The sequence below is a fragment of the Geotrypetes seraphini genome, chromosome 15, assembly GCF_902459505.1.
Source record: "Geotrypetes seraphini chromosome 15, aGeoSer1.1, whole genome shotgun sequence".
NCBI classification, from domain to species: Eukaryota; Metazoa; Chordata; class Amphibia; order Gymnophiona; family Dermophiidae; genus Geotrypetes; species Geotrypetes seraphini.
This window is the reverse complement of record NC_047098.1, coordinates 62,978,807-62,994,790: the sequence shown is the minus strand read 5'-3', so window position 1 is coordinate 62,994,790 and position 15,984 is coordinate 62,978,807. Positions and strand designations below refer to the sequence as shown.

Below are 15,984 nucleotides of genomic sequence, written 5' to 3'. Positions count from 1 at the left end.
AATTTTGGGGGAGGAGCCAGCAAGCTAAAAACCGTGAATAATTGAAACCGCAAATACTGAGGGAGAAGTGTAAAATATCCAAAAATGATGTGATCTATGTATAAGTCAAGGCTGGGTCCCACATCGCTTTCTCTCTCTTCCCCTCTACCTCCAGGTCCAACATTGCTATCTCTCTCTCCCTCCCTCCCTTTCCTAAACCCATAACCCATTTCTTTTAGCCCACAGCTTCACAAATTTCAACAGGTTGAAAAGGTGTTGGTAAAGCTAGAAGGATGCTAGAGTACATAGGGAGAGGCATGGCCAGTAGGAAAAAGGAGGTATTGATGCCCCTATATAAGACGTTGGTGAGACCTCATCTAGAATATTGTGTACACTTCTGAAGATAGCAGCTTTGAAAAGATAAACAGGATGGAGTCGGTCCAGAGCAAAGCTACTAAAATGGTCAGTGGTCTACAGCAGTGTTTCTCAACTCGGTCCTGGAGTACCCCCTTAACCAGTCAGGTTTTCAGGATATCCACATTGAATTTGCATAAACTCGATTTGCATACATTGCCTCCACTATATGCAAATGTCTTTCATGCATATTCATTGTGGATATTTTGAAAACCAGACTGGCAAGGGAGTACTCCAGGACCAAGTTGAGAAACCCTGGTCTACATCATAAGGTGTATGGCAACAGACTTAATAAAGATCTCAATATGTATACTTCGGAGGAAAGGCAGGAGAGGGGAGATATGATAGAGGCTTTAAAATGCCTATGTTTCATAAATGTGCATGAGGCAAGTCTCTTTCATTTGAAAGGAAGTTCCGGAATGAGAGGGCATAAGATGAAGTTAAGAGGTGATATGATACTTTTTGTATAGAAAGGGTGGTAGATGCATGAAATAGTCTCCTGGTAGAGATTGTAGATACAAAGACGGTCTGAATTTCCTTCTGGCTTTAAGTCAAAACAGACTTAAAGCCAGAAGGAAATAGCTAAATCATCAGATTTCAGTTGAAGAGGACTATATAAGGTGAGGAGTTGGCCTAGTGGTAGAGCTGGTGCCTCACACTCTGAGGCTGTGGGATCATCCCAGCACTGCTCCTTGTGACTTAGGGGCATAATTCTATAAATGGCACCTAACTTAATTGGCAAAGCCATTATAAAAACAATTAAAAATTGTTTAAAAAAAATGTAGGCCCCTACAAAAATGGAGCCTTCATTACATCTAAGGAGGAGTTGAAGGAGGCGTCCAAGATAGCCGCCGTAAATGTAAGCCTTCAAAACTCTGGCCTACATTTCCGGCGCCTATGTTTGCGATAGCTGTGATTTTATAGATAGCGCCATTGCATGATTGACACATGATAGGCTGCCGCCGCCGATTGTAGAATCCAGCCCTTAATCCTCAATTGCCCCAAGTAGAAAAAGAAGTACCTGTTTATATGATCTGTGTCCCATATATGGTGATTCAGTGTAGGATGAGCATCAATGTGAACTCCACTAATATGGAACATGAGGTTGTTACTGGCCAGACTTTACTGCAGATATCCTGCAAACCATAGGCAGCGGAACACCTTTTTGTTTGGGAGGTCCCGCAAGCTCTGGCCCAGACCCTACCCAAGCTCCTCCCCGGACCTCGCCCCCATAATCGTACCATAATAATACAATTTTTTCCATTAATTTTTTCATATAGAGACACAATATAATCTTATTAACAATACATAATGGTTAACCACAAAATTAAATTACGCAAAGCACACTGTATGTTTTTCAACATTCATTCCTACCAGAACATCTGTCCTTGGTCACATATGCTGGACACAGATAACCCCTATGCAAGTACAGGACCACAAACTAAAAGTACTAATATATACAAACCAAACCCTAAGATTCAAGACTCTGTATGCAGTACAACCCCCCGAGAAATTGAAACAAATGCATTTCTTCCTGAACAATGCAAAATATAGACAGCAGATGTCATTTTTCAAAACTGACACAATTCAGTCACTAAATTGAAAATAAAATCATTTCCCCTACCTTTGTTGCCTGGTGATTTTGGGTTTCAAACCATCTTTCCCAGTTTCTGGCTGCACTTCCTTCTGTCTGTGCTCTTAACTGTGTATCCAGGGCCATCTTATCCATTTGTTGTTTTTCTCTCCTTCACTTTCTGCCATACATCCATCTTTATATCCAAGCGAACAGGGGATTTTAATTGAAATCTGAATTCAAGGAAGTGGCAAAAATTCAATATAGAACAAAATAACAAACCCCACTTTCTATTAACGTACTGGGCTGTTTTCAAAAGGCATACATGAATAATTTAAGAAATTTTCTTAAATGTTTCAATGTACTCAAAGTTCTTCAGCAGGACGCCACGGCAGCGATATGAGCTCAGATTTTAATCATGTCACATTTAAATGGAGCATTCTTGCTTCCCCTGTATAGTAATAGAATGGCTCTACTGAGTATTGTAGTAGACCACTTATCTGAAGAAGTGTTCCTCGGCTTCAACACAGTCTGTGTTTCACGATGGCTACATCAGGAAGCCGGACTGGAGAGCTTTTTAAATTATTTTCTTCTGCTTAAGTGCAGTGCCTGAATACTACGACCGACACTCTCAAAGAATATGCGGGAGCCAGCTAAAGAAGCCGCTGAGCACCAAAGCGCGCTCCCGCTCATTGCCGCTCAGCGGCACAAGAAACCAGCCGCGACCGACCGGGTTAGCAGCGGGCAGGAGCGAGGAAAGCTCGCTCCTGCCCGCTGCACCTCTGGATCACCAGGGATAAAAATAAGTGGCAATTTTTGGGGAGGCCACAGCTCCTTTGGGCCCTCCCTATTCCGGCGCCCTTCAAGATCCTGAAGGGCATAGAAAAAGTAGACAGGGACAGATTTTTCAAATTAAGGGGCACCACAAGTACAAGGGGGCACTCGGAGAAATTGAAAGGGGACAGGTTTAAAACAAACGCTAGGAAGTTCTTTTTCACTCAGAGGGTGGTGGATACATGGAACGCGCTCCCAGAGGCTGTTGTAGGCAGCAAAACATTAAATGGTTTCAAAGAAGGTTTGGATAGATTCCTTGAAGAAAAAGGGATTGAAGGGTATAGATAGGTATAGACCACTTCTCAGGCGATGGGCCTGATGGGCCACCGCGGGAGCGGACCGCTGGGCAGGATGGACCTATGGTCTGACTCAGCGGAGGCAACTTCTTATGTTCTTATGCTGCAAACAACATTGGGAGATAAAAAAAAATGCTATATAAAAAAAAGGACCTGAGTAACAAAAAAGCTCTGTTACACATAGAAGTACGTTTTGTGACCTGAAAAGATGGAAGTTGCAGGAAACAGTGTTAGGAGGAGTGCAAAAGCCGACTCTGACCTTGGTTGAACAGTCTTTCAGTGAAATACAGTGAAGAGCTTTAAAAACCATGCTCAGTGTTTTAGATGTAAACCTGGCATATATTGACAATCAATGTGGAACATTCAAAAGTGGTATAACTCTTATATCTTGTCATCCCAAGTCCTCTAAATTTTCTTCACACTTCTACCTCTAACCCTCTGTTGTAGTTCCTTCCTATTTCTCCTACTGTAAACCGCGTCGAGCTCTACGAACGTGGAGATGATGCGGTATACAAACCTAAGGATTAGATTAGATAACATGATCAAACATTTTGCTGTTAGTTACCAGATGAGTTTGAAAACCACACAGGCATAGTAAAGTAATACTAAAGACAGCAGAGGGGAGGCCTTATTAGAATCCAGAATCTTAGCTTAATACTAGTAATATTAATAAGTATGTTTCCAAGGTAGAATTTTTCCAGTTCCACAGCACCCCCGTGGTCTTTGTGATCTCTACAAAGAGAATTATGGGCCAAACAAGGTTGCTAGCCTCTAAAATTCCTTATCAGTCGATTCCAGAAACACCATATTACTTAACTGAAATAAAGTATATATTTGAGGTACTGTGACTTTAGTCATGCTTTTCCCCATAGAGGACATTGGCAAAAAAACCACAAAGAATAATAATTCCAATTAGGACTACCAGTGTTTGAACTATTTCTTCCTTCTAGTCACTTTGTCCCTTTACTTTGAAGTTCTAGATATCTACAGATTCAGATTTTACATTTGTTAAGTCATATTACCTACTTTTTTCCTCATTTACCCAGTTACTATATCATTAAGATTAGTGAATCTAGGCTTTAAAGTCTATAAAATAAGATTGATAATGAAAATATAAATATTGTGGCCGATGATGAGGCTGGCTACATAATTGCTCAAGCTTTACATGAAATATGACACTTGAGTATAGCCGCTAAGGTCACTATAAATATGGATTTATTGTGGGTTGCAGAAGATGATTAAAAATGAAGACTGAAAAGGAATACATTAAATTAATTTTGTAGTCTGAATATTGAAAGGGAGTGTGCTCCACTCAGAAGAAAAGATCTTTTCTCTTTAATAATTAAGGCCGGAACAGATCATGATTATAAAGAAACGCCATTGGGGAACTGTAAAACCCTGTTCCTGAAGGGGGAGCCTGAAAGCCCAGCAGGAGGGTCCCATGATCCCAATCGACGGGGCGACAGATGACCTGTTCCAGAAGGGGGAGCATCTCCCGCCATATGGACAGTTTGGAGCACTCAAGGAAGGAATGACGGTAAGTACCAGCCAGACATTTGTACTTAGCATTAGATATCACAACTTTAGGGCCAACTCTGACCCACCCCGCCTCCCTCCTAACTTACTTTTTAAAGCCTGGTGGTCTAGTGGTGAAGCAGGGCAGGAGCGATCTTCCTACGCTCCTGCCCCATGCAGAGCCATGAACACAAATGGCTGCTGTGAGTACCTGCGATACTAGCGGGGACTCATGGCAGCCATTTGTGTTCATGGCTCTGTATAGGGCAGGAGCATAGGAAGATCACTCCTGCCCTGCATCACCACAAGACCACCAAGCTTTAAAAAGTAAGTTAGGAGGGAGTTGGGGTGGATCAGAGATGGCCCTAAAGTTGTGGAACCTTTAAAACGTAAGTAGTAGTGAGGTCCGGTAGGGGGATAAAACCCGCAAATAATCAAAGTTATGTGTGTCAAACCCATGAATATGGAGAGGGGGAGTGTACAAAAAAGAAAGCCCTGATGCAATATTGCTTATATGAGAGGCCGTTGAAAGGTTCTCAGCCCATCCAACAAAGTTGGGGCAGTCTCCATCAAGGGCTATACACTTAGTCCAGTGATTTTCCCATTGGAAAAATATGGAATGAAAACAGTGGAAAATCGCTGGACTAAGTGTATAGCCCTTGATGGAGACTGCCCCAACTTTGTAGGTTGGGTTGAGAACTTTTCAGTTCTTGGTTTCAAACCAAAAACCCACTATAAAGCTTTTACTGTTCAGTCTCTTAAAACTGTTGCAGTTGTAGGCCAGCAATCCTGATGACAGACAAGTCAGCAGCATGATGAAGAGACAGTCCTGATGCTATAAATCATGTGGATCTATGTTATGCCATGTTGCTTGGTTTTTCTCCCCTGGAAAGACTATGAATGGAAGGCTTCAACAAATGGTAAATGAAGGTTTTACTTAAAACAGTACATAAGTTAAAGCCACTTCATCATTGTTTGGAATATGGGTCTCATAGCTCAGCAAGTCTCTACATAACTTCTAGCAAGCTTTGTTATTATTAATAATGTTATCTTTTTTTCCTCTCTATTCCGTTAAAAATCCCACATGATTAATGGGTTGAGGGGTTTTTTTTTTCTTTTTTTCAGATCTTTATGCCTTTCACAATTCTTTTTCATAATTACGGTATATGCAATTCACAGGACATAAAAGTCTCATCGCCTTACTACTATCAGAAAGAAAATCCTTTGCAATTCTTGTCTATCCTGAAAGTGCATATCATAATTCACATAAACATCCCTAATCAGATACTTTTACACATACCTCCTGCTAGGAAGTTCTTCTTTACCCAACATGTGGTGGACACCTGGAATGCGCTTCCAGAGAGCGTAATAGCGCAGAGTACGGTACTGGGGTTCAAGAAAGGATTCCTGCACAGGTCCTCTGAATCAGTTTTCTTTTTTACTTTTAAACAGTGACAAGCCAGGAGCTGTGCTGGATTTGTCACAAGACTCGGAAAAACCCAGTTGTAACTAAAACGACCACTGGAAAAGCATTGGCTGAATCCAAAAATGGAAATACATTTCAAAGAACCCTAAAACCATCAGATCTTTATCTTCCAACAGTGTAACAAGGCTTCTTGGAGGATGGAGATTCAGTTATCTACAAATTTATGATTAATTTTTGTAAAAGTACAGATTATGTCAAAACTTGTGTGTGCACTTTCCGTAAGACAATCTGGCATTTTAATAAAGAACAACGTAAGGCCCCCCTTTTATCAGGAATTCTGTGAGCGTCAGAGCTTTGACCGTAGCGGCCGGCGATAAAAAAAACCTAATGTGGTTTGATAAAAGGGAGCCTAAATGAGTATATATAAGTGAAAATGTGTATGTTTTGCACTCTCAGTTGAAAATTTTAAAAAAATTAAAAGTGTGTTTGTAAGAGAGAGAGAGGAGGGTAGAGCTAATTAGCTCAGGTCAAGTTAATTTATAAATTTTAACCTTACAGGAGATACGTAACATCAGTGAATTTTTTTGAAGTTTGTCCCATGTTTCCACCCATACTGTAGATGGAAAAAAAAAAACACTTGTGTCGCGTTTTACATGGGTATCGACTGGATAGACCATATGGTCCTCCATCTGCCAACATGTCGAGTTTCTATCAACCATCACGTTATTTCACACATTCTTGCTATAAAAGTGGCCAAATCAAATTTCACCATCCCCTTCTGTCAAGAAACTAAAGAAATCTAACTTTCCCTCTACATTGATGGACCGTCTATAGGAAAATCTTGCCTGAAACTATTCTTATTGCTTGCAGACGGAACAAATCAAGCGAGACAAGCAAAAGACTGATGCAATTCAGAACCCAGCAAAAATTGAGCGAGACAGAAGCGTTCAACCATTTTCCTTCAGTACACAGTAAAATAGGGCTCCGAGCCAGACACTAATACAAAATGTGCCCGTCGGTATAATCTTACTACAGGAACTGTCAGCCAAAAATCTATAAATAAAAATTATGAACGGTGACAGCGGCTTGATAAGATCCTTACGAATGGGTCTCCTTTTTCTGGAATATGTTGCGAAAGAAGGAATAAGTGAATGAATGAGGTCCATCAGTTTTTAAATAGATAAAACATTTCTTCCTCTGATACATTTTGAGTTATATCATAGCTGTGACCTTGAAAAGCCAGCTCCGTAATCCTATCCATTTAATTATATGTTTAATAGCTAGTGTGTTTTTTTTTTCATGCCTTAGCTTATAAGCTTCTCTCTACTGTACAAATTGTACTTTGCCTTACCTCTAGAGCAGCAATATTGATTATTTAAGTATTGCAATCAAAGTACACAAGGCAAAACAAGATAAATCATATAGGTACTGTCTCCTTGCCACAGAGATGATTCAACTATGGCCTACAGGAGGCTTCCATCTGGCCTAGTGGGGAGATCAGTCCTGGAATATAATGGCAAGAGCACATCAGTTCTATTTAGAAGCACAATCCATGACATGCCAGGAAGAAAGCTCTGCCAAAACTCATTGGACACCTTTCCTTCCCATCTCCTTAGCTACTACTCCCAGGGGCATTCCTCCATGACAGCCACTGGCCCCTCACGAACCCTTGAGCTGAAATGTTTGCCTAGAAGCTGAAACGCCTGGACGAGAAGTGAGATGCTGAAGGTCACACCGGATGTTTTATTCAATAAAAAAAAATGTATTCCTTAGGCACAGAATAAAGAACCAATGGACATGGGAAATGATTGCGAATCTCCAAATTCCCAGCTCTAATCTATAATTAGTCTGCAGATAACTAGTGGCACAGAATCCAATTCCTAGTGTATATAAGAGAATATTGTATAAATCACAGGTGATAATGTCCGGACTAGTGTCACCACATTTAGGGGTCATTTTACTAAGGTGTGCTAACTGATTTAGTGCACGCTAAATCGATTACCCTGATAGTTCTTGGGGTTTTTTAAATTATTATTTTTAATATCAGTTACAGTTAAAAGTATTACAGTGTTATATACATCCAAAAAGCAACTATGAATCTGGAAACAACTGAGTCCACTGGGCCAGGTAGTAATGATGCAAAATTACTTTTTATGGGAGATTCAAAAATGATTAGTACCACCCAAAACACGCCTCCAACCCATCCCTAGAGATTTAGCTGCACTGCAAATAAATGACAGAAAATAGTGTAAAAAAATGGGGTTCGAAAATAGCAATTTGGATGTTTGGGTGAAGAAAACGTCCATCTGCCACTTTTGGGACATTTTTTCTGTTTTGAAATAACGGCTTCAAACATCGCAAAATACGGCAATTAAGTTGTTAGGGCATAAAAGTAAATTTGATCACATCACACCATTCTTCTTGCAATATCACTGGTTACCGATCTCATATCGTACTCGATTTTAAATTTTATTCTTAATGTATAAAGCCTTTCATATGCTTGAACCCAGTTATCTAAACTCCTTAACTATTCCGTATGTCCCATCACGAGGACTTGGGTCCTTACAAGCCAAAGGATTAGTTCTGCCATCACTCAAAAGAACAAATGTAGCAGAGGTAAAGGATTTTTTTTATTTGACGCCGAGTTCTTGGAACCAACTTCTGCCTTTTGGTCTGTTATTCCTCAAAATGAGCCTATTTATTAAGAAGATATTAACATATTTTTTATGAAGTGGTTTTTTATTTCCCTTCTTGTACGATTGTATAGGTCTTTCCTAGATGTCATGGAGTTCCTTTCTTACCTCTATTGAATATGTTTTCATTGTTAGCCGCAGAGAACTGTTATAAGCTTCTGCGGGAAATCAAATCTTAATAAACAAAAACCTTCAATATTTTTTTTCAATAAAAATAGCAGCATAAGATTGCATTTCCCTCAGAGGCCTCCAGTGATTTCAGAGCAGCACTCCCAGTCGGTCCAAGAAGCAGGATCTTTATCAAGAGAAAAACCCAAATCCAAACATTTCTGTGTGTTTGTACGTTGCCACAGAGTATCCCTTCCTGACTTCATTCTGGTCACATTTTTCTAAAGAGAACAAACATGATCTTATCAGACAGCAAAACTAATACTTTCTTTCAGCGACCTTCTTTTGAACACGCTGACCTATCTCTGGCCTCTGTGCGAAGTGATTATTATTCGTAATAGAAAAGACTTGTCATACTGGGAACGCAACTTATTCCAAGAGATGGAGGGCACAAAGGTGAAATCATACTATCTGCCCAACTTGGAAACCCATCTGTGGATGAGTCCTGAACAAGAGACGCACTGACAAAGCAGCGGCACAACCAGTAAATGCAAAATACAGATGCTTATAACTTGCCCCCTGCTCTACTAAGGTGCGCTATGCATAGATTAATATACACGCATTAGCGTTAGCGCATGGTTTGCGTGCACTAAAACGCACTTTCACTTTCAGTTTAACAGGCTTGAATAAACAAAATCATTATGCTAAGATATTGCCGCTTATTTGGTGGATACATGAATCCTCTGGAATCGTTGCCGTCAGTGGCAGTGTGTGTGGTTTTGGGGGCAGGGCAGTCCACCCCAAGTGCCATCTTGGTGGGGACGCCAGCACCAGCCCTCCCCACCACTCCCTGCTCCTTCCCCATTCTCCACTACCAAGTAGGCACAAGGCCTAGGGCCTGAAATGGTCAGGGGGTTCCCGCAGAGTGACGCAGCAGAGGGAATCACCAGCAGAAGGCCGCAAAGTAGCCTGTTTAGAGTGCTGCGGCTGCTGACGCTGCTGGAGGATTGTCCACCAGGAACGCAGATATTCAATGCTGGAGCTGTATCCGGCTACCGTATTGAATTTCTGGGTTAAGTTTTGGTGCCACGGACCTAGCCAGACCAGCCCATATTTATGGGCCGGCTGGCCGGCTAAGGCCTAGTAGCCAAAGACAGACCTGCTTTGTAGGCGAGTCTATCTAGCCGCGCATCTATGTTCCCTCATATATTTTAATTGGCCGTTACATGGTCGCTCACAAAAGTACTGACCAGACCTGTCTTTTCAAACAAAATTAAACTATAAAGTATTAATTAAACTAAACTGTGTGATGGTTTTTTCTACTATTTACAGAAATGCATTGCTAATACCGGGATCAAAAATTGTTGGGTTTTAGAATTTGTTGCTCACAAAAGAAATTTGCACGCACTCAATCACTCCTTGGAGCAGTGTATCGCAAACTTTGTGCCCCGGAGGATTCCAGGTGCGCCCCAAGATGCTGGCGAGAAGGAGAGGTGCTGGCTGACTTGTGGCGAGAGGCACGTTCTGTAGTCTGTCAGCCAGTGTCTGCTTGTCTCCTCCTCGCCGGTGCCTCTGCTCCTTCTCCTCACCTCTCCTTCTGCAGCACCCCCCCCTTTCCCCCCACCCTCGGTGGTAATAGGAGGCTCAGGGCCACACCTGGAGGACATCTGTGCATGGACATGCATGGACAGCAACGTGATGTCATCATGTCAATGTCCGCGCATTTCCAGGTGCCCTCCAGCCGCAGATTCGAGATTAGGGTGCTAGCAGCTTAAAAAGTTTGCGACAATGACCAGCCATATCACGTGACATAGCCTGTCAAGGCCAATCCACTGAATTGGAGATCCGGCAGGAGATGGCTGACAATCTCGGCGGTTAGCCAGCTTAGCAGCCGGCCAGAAGCTGTTCTTTCCCAGCTAAGTGCCACTGAATATTGGGTGGAAAGACTATATCTGAATTCAAGCAAGCATAGGGACAAGCACATGAGATCTCTAAGGGAGAGAAAGGGATAGTAGATAGTATGGCTGGACAGACTGCATGGGATATACGGGCATTTCCCATCATTTTCTATATTTTTGTGTGGCGTGATCTTTTTTTTTTCACTTTAAATCTTTATTAAATTTCAATTTTTATGACAATAATAATCATATGAAATCAACAGTATCCAACTTCTATCAAATCAGAAAAGAAATATAATAATAAGGTAAATTAGTCAAGTTTCAACTGTTTGTTAGTCCACAATAATATGAAGGAGGAGTTCCATAAAAATCGAAGATTAATTTATTCCCTCACTTATTAAGGAAAATAACGGTCGCCTGAAGTGGACCTAATCTAAACTTCGAGCATTCGTTCCTGAATATTGCAGACCTCACCTCATTTTCTAAAATAAATCTCGTCAACTGTGTAGAGTCAAAAAAGGTATATCTGGCCCCCTTGAAAGGGAAACACTAATACAAAGGTAGCTCCCAGTTTTAAAACCTGGGGTCTCAAAAGCAAAAATTGTTTCCTCTTTTTTTGCGTTAATTTAGACCAGGGGTAGGGAACTCCGGTCCTCGAGAGCCATATTCCAGTCGGGTTTTCAGGATTTCCCCAATGAATATGCACGAGATCTATTTGCATGCACTGCTTTCAATGCATATTCATTGGGGAAATCCTGAAAACTCGACTGGAATACGGCTCTCGAGGACCGAAGTTCCCTACCCCTGATTTAGACACATCTGGATACATTCTTATTTTTTGATTCAGAAACAAGTCTATATTAAAAAAGACCAACTTCAATAACCAATCTCTATCTGAATCTAAGGCTAATTGCACAAATAATGTAGCAAATGTAATCTGCTCCGAGTCTGATTTTTCTATTAAATTCGTCAAGTCCAATAGATCTAATTCAGGTTCCTGATGGTCTTCCAGAGTTTTCTGCTTTCCCCAAGCAAATTTAGTAAATTTTAGAAATGGGTGGTTGTGTGGCCTGATCTTGTACTGTTGAGTGAACTTAAACTTCATCACCATTCTGTTGCTACATATGGTTTATGGTTTATTTGGCATTTGCTAAACTGCTCTTAATATTACATTACATTACATTAGTGATTTCTATTCCGCCTGTGCCTTGCGGTTCTAGGCGGATTACAAATTAGAAGAGATCTGGACATTACCGAGAGAATTACATAACAGTTATTCATGTACTTTACATGGTGTGGTAGAGGATTATAAATTATAAGATATCTGGATTTTTCCGAAAGAATTTCGTAGTAGAAAATCAAGTAATAACAGGGTACAGTGGAGAATATCAGTATATACTGGTTACAGAAGAAAAATTACCTAACAATGAGGGAGGAAGTTTGTTGGATACTGAAGGTAGATGCTTATTTAGGAATCTGAATATTTTTGGAAGGTAAGGTTCTAGGAGTTGACTAATGTGTTAGAGGGTGAGCTTGTGCGAGGGGGGAGGAGATTAGTTAGTGGGGACGTGTTTTTTAAATAGAAATGTTTTGATTTCTTTTCAAAACACTTTGATGTCTGTTGTTTTGATCATCAGTTTGGTGACGGTGGGGTCAATTTTCGCTGCCTGAGCAGAGTGGTGTACAATCAAAATTGACGCAGAAAGGAACACCACAAAATTATACTAAAGGAGACCATCCACATACTTTGAAGTAAGGTAGCAGCCGAGGTTCATATCCGTTTGTGCCTCAGAACAGATTTGTTTATTCGCCTGTTAATTTTTCGTTAAGACAGTTGACTTGTGGGCCTTTTCACGACCTTTTGTGTTGCTCGTGGTAAGTCGTGTTTCCAGCTGCAGTGCTTGTTTGATTACAGAAAAGATTAGCATAAAATACGATGTTGGAAACCATTTACATAACACCAATTTAGTTACTGCTCCTACTGCTTAAATTAATCTCTTTTGATCAGATGTTATAAACAAGAGTTCAACTGAGTAATAACTTTGGGCTTTCTGCCAACCACTAAAATTCCAGTTGGAGACATGAAGTCAGTATAGACGGTGCAGACAGATATGAATATTTAACTATAATGAGAACCATTTCACGGAGTCTGAAGCCTGGCAAGGAGTATCAAATTGCAATTTTTAGATTGTAATTGCAGCTTTCCCAGGGAATGATTGGAAATTTCAATTTGAGTGTGCCATGCAATTCAAAACAAAAGAAAAACCTGCAGGAATGGTGAACTTAAAGCAGTTTGTATCCAAAGAGGTTAGAAAACCCGGACCCGGGCAGGAAGGCAGGGAGGGGTGGGGCTGGGGTGGAGCTAGGATGGGACTGGGGGCGGGATTAGGGCATTATAGGATGGGGATGGGTAGAACTGGGCGGGTCTAGGGATCCAGTCACAAATCAATCTTCCAGATTCCTTCTCCCAGACAAGAGTTAGTATTTACAATTCATTACATTAGTGATTTCTATTCCACCATTACCTTGCGGTTCAAGGTGGATTACAAAAGGAGTTATCTGGCCATTTCCAGAGGAATTGAAGAGTAGAGCGAGTTGCTGAGAAAAATTGGGATGAGTCTTGCGGTGTTAGTTTGTCTTCAAGGATTTCTTGAATAGGATGGTTTTTATTTCTTTTCAGAATGATTTGTAGTCTGGGGTCGTTATACTGTATCTCTATATTTATAGAACAATTTTAACATCCAAGCTCTGTTAGAATCTAGGACAAACTGAACCAACAATGGGCCTCAGTCTCCGACCTCTCCAGGAAACTAATTAAGTCCAAACTATCAGCAGATAAATTCTGCTTGTTAGGACTTTGAGATTTCATCCTCCTAGGCAGGTAATAAATCTTTGAGAGAGGCTTCTGGTACCTTCAAAATATTAAATGCCAGTTTGACATTGTTTCGGATCATTGATTGAACCATATCCACGTCATGCTCTTCTTGGTTAGGCTAAGAACATTTCAGCACCCCCTCGGAGCTCTGGTTGCTTGTACAGATCACTTCTTCAACACTCTGCTGCTTCTTGCTGTTCTTTGCTACCGATGTTGATTACAGGGCCTCGGACCTTGCCTGATGATTGGAATGTTGTTCCTCTTTTAAAGCAATGTTTTCTACACACAAGTTAATTTATGGAAGTCAGACTAAACCTCTTTAGTCTCACTGAAGAAAATATAATGTATAAATGAAGGAATGCAATTAAGATGAGATTAAGTGATTTAAAATTTCATTTTTGCTTAATTTTTACATAACAACTGAATTGCAACAGAATTTCTCAGATAGTCATAAACCAAGTCTGCATTTTAACAAATTGCAGCATTTGGTGACATATGTGCTGTCTCCACGTTTTAACTGGCCAAACCATTCTCATTTAAATTGTTTGGGTTTTTTTTGGTATGTTATGTACACCACTTAGGTTTTTATGCGGTATAAAAGCTTTTTAAATAAATAAACAAATATTCATTCTGCCTTATTTAAACAGCAACCGATTCCTTAAATCAACAACAAATACTAGCTATGTCATAACACAAAAGCAAAGAAATGTCCCTGGTTCACTCTCATTTTATCCAATCACATTAGTATTTTCTTCCAAATTAATCAATGCCAGTACTGTTTCTCATTTTGTCCAATCACAGTGCTTCCTTCTTCATCCAATCACAATTTAGTTTCTCGTTGTATGCAATCACTTGTTCCAAAAAATAAAATATTACTATATATCACAACAGAACTGCACGGTGTGGCATAAATACGCAATCGAAAGGAAACTCCAGAGCGAGATTTTATATTCCGTATATCCAGCGATTCTATGCGGATTACAAAATAACATACATACTAAAATCACAAAACAACATAACAAAGACAATAACCACATCAGCACATAAACACATCACACTTTACAGTAAGCTACAAAACCACCATCTGTCCCGCAGATAGTTTACATACAATAAGGAAAAAACCAGAATAACGGCATAAAAAGCCGATTCAGGGCTCAAAAGAGCGCACAAACAGCACAGTCTTCAAACCCCGTTTTACAGAAAGGGTGGTAGATGTGTGGAATAGTCTGCCAGTAGAAAGCGTGGGACAAACAAGTGGGATCTCTTAGGAAAAGGAGAAAATTGTGGATGCTGAGGATGGGCAGACTGGATGGGCCATTTGGCCTTTATCTACCATCATGTTATTATGTTTCTATACAAATAAATGTATCCCATAATATAAAGAAAACACACAACCCCTCGTGTGAAAATGTAAACCAGAAAAGAAGTGGGGAAGGGACACAATCAACTTCAGGGACACGAAAAAGGATTGAAAGATTCCTCGTTATGCCTGCTTTTATATATGTATATATGTAGCTATTATATATGTATCAGTGATTTATATTGTTTTAATAAATCGATTGTCCCTGAAGTTGATTGACTGTGTCCCTTCCTCACTGCTTTTCTATGTTTCTATAACCATAAAGTTCTATGACATCACAATACAGGTTGTCACCGGAAGCCTCAGGGCAATGGGTCCTAGGGCACCAGTGACAAGAGAAAATTCTTCTGAGCCACTGCGGACTGCACAAGGAAAAAATAGGCAACCAAAAGAAAACACCACAGCACCAGGTAAGTATGTTTCTTATAGCAAGGACCTAGTTTATTCACAAAAAAAATAAACCTTTAAACTAGCATGCTTGCATAGGATTTAAACTGTTCCACCTTGAAAGAAGGAAAAACAATATTGTCAGAACGCACCAAAATAGGGTCCTTCTGCTAGTGCACACCGTGTACAAAAAATGTATTTTCAAACAGTCTCTGGATTATTGCCAGCCAATAAAGTTCTTTAAAACCCTTTTCCTTGAGTCTCTCAGTATTGGGAAAATAATTAAACCCAAAAACCCACAGTTCTGGCTTTTCAGAGACACCACAGCTTCTCCAGCTGATCAATTGTTCACAACCTTTAGATAGCTCCAAAGCAGTTTCTTGGGCTGATGTCACTAACTCAGCCTGCACTAGTGCTACGGCACTAGGCACCAGCATATGATGTGCTGGCCAGGAAGTATGCTTTGTGTGGTCTTAGAATGCAAAATGTATGCCCTCAAACCCACCACAGAAAAACACAGAGCAAACCCCACTTCCTGGGACTATTAACCGCCTCTGGGGGACCCAGAGGGAAAGTGAAAAAACACCAAATACTAAAACAGTTCTTTTAAAGTTCTTTCAGGTGCC

General features: G+C 40.5%; 1 protein-coding gene across 2 annotated transcripts in view; it reads left to right on the top strand.

The window, feature by feature from the left end:
• LRRC75A (leucine rich repeat containing 75A) overlaps positions 1 to 15,984 on the top strand; it is a 188,804-nt gene that overhangs the window by 152,119 nt on the left and 20,701 nt on the right. Inside the window, exons 5-6 of one of the 2 annotated variants that reach the window (XR_004537156.1) lie at positions 4,444 to 4,633; positions 5,385 to 5,531. The gene's annotated coding sequence lies outside the window, so the exon portion shown is untranslated. Of the gene's footprint in view, positions 1 to 4,443; positions 4,634 to 5,384; positions 5,532 to 15,984 lie in introns of those variants that run through there. The other variant, XR_004537157.1, reaches the window with a different exon arrangement.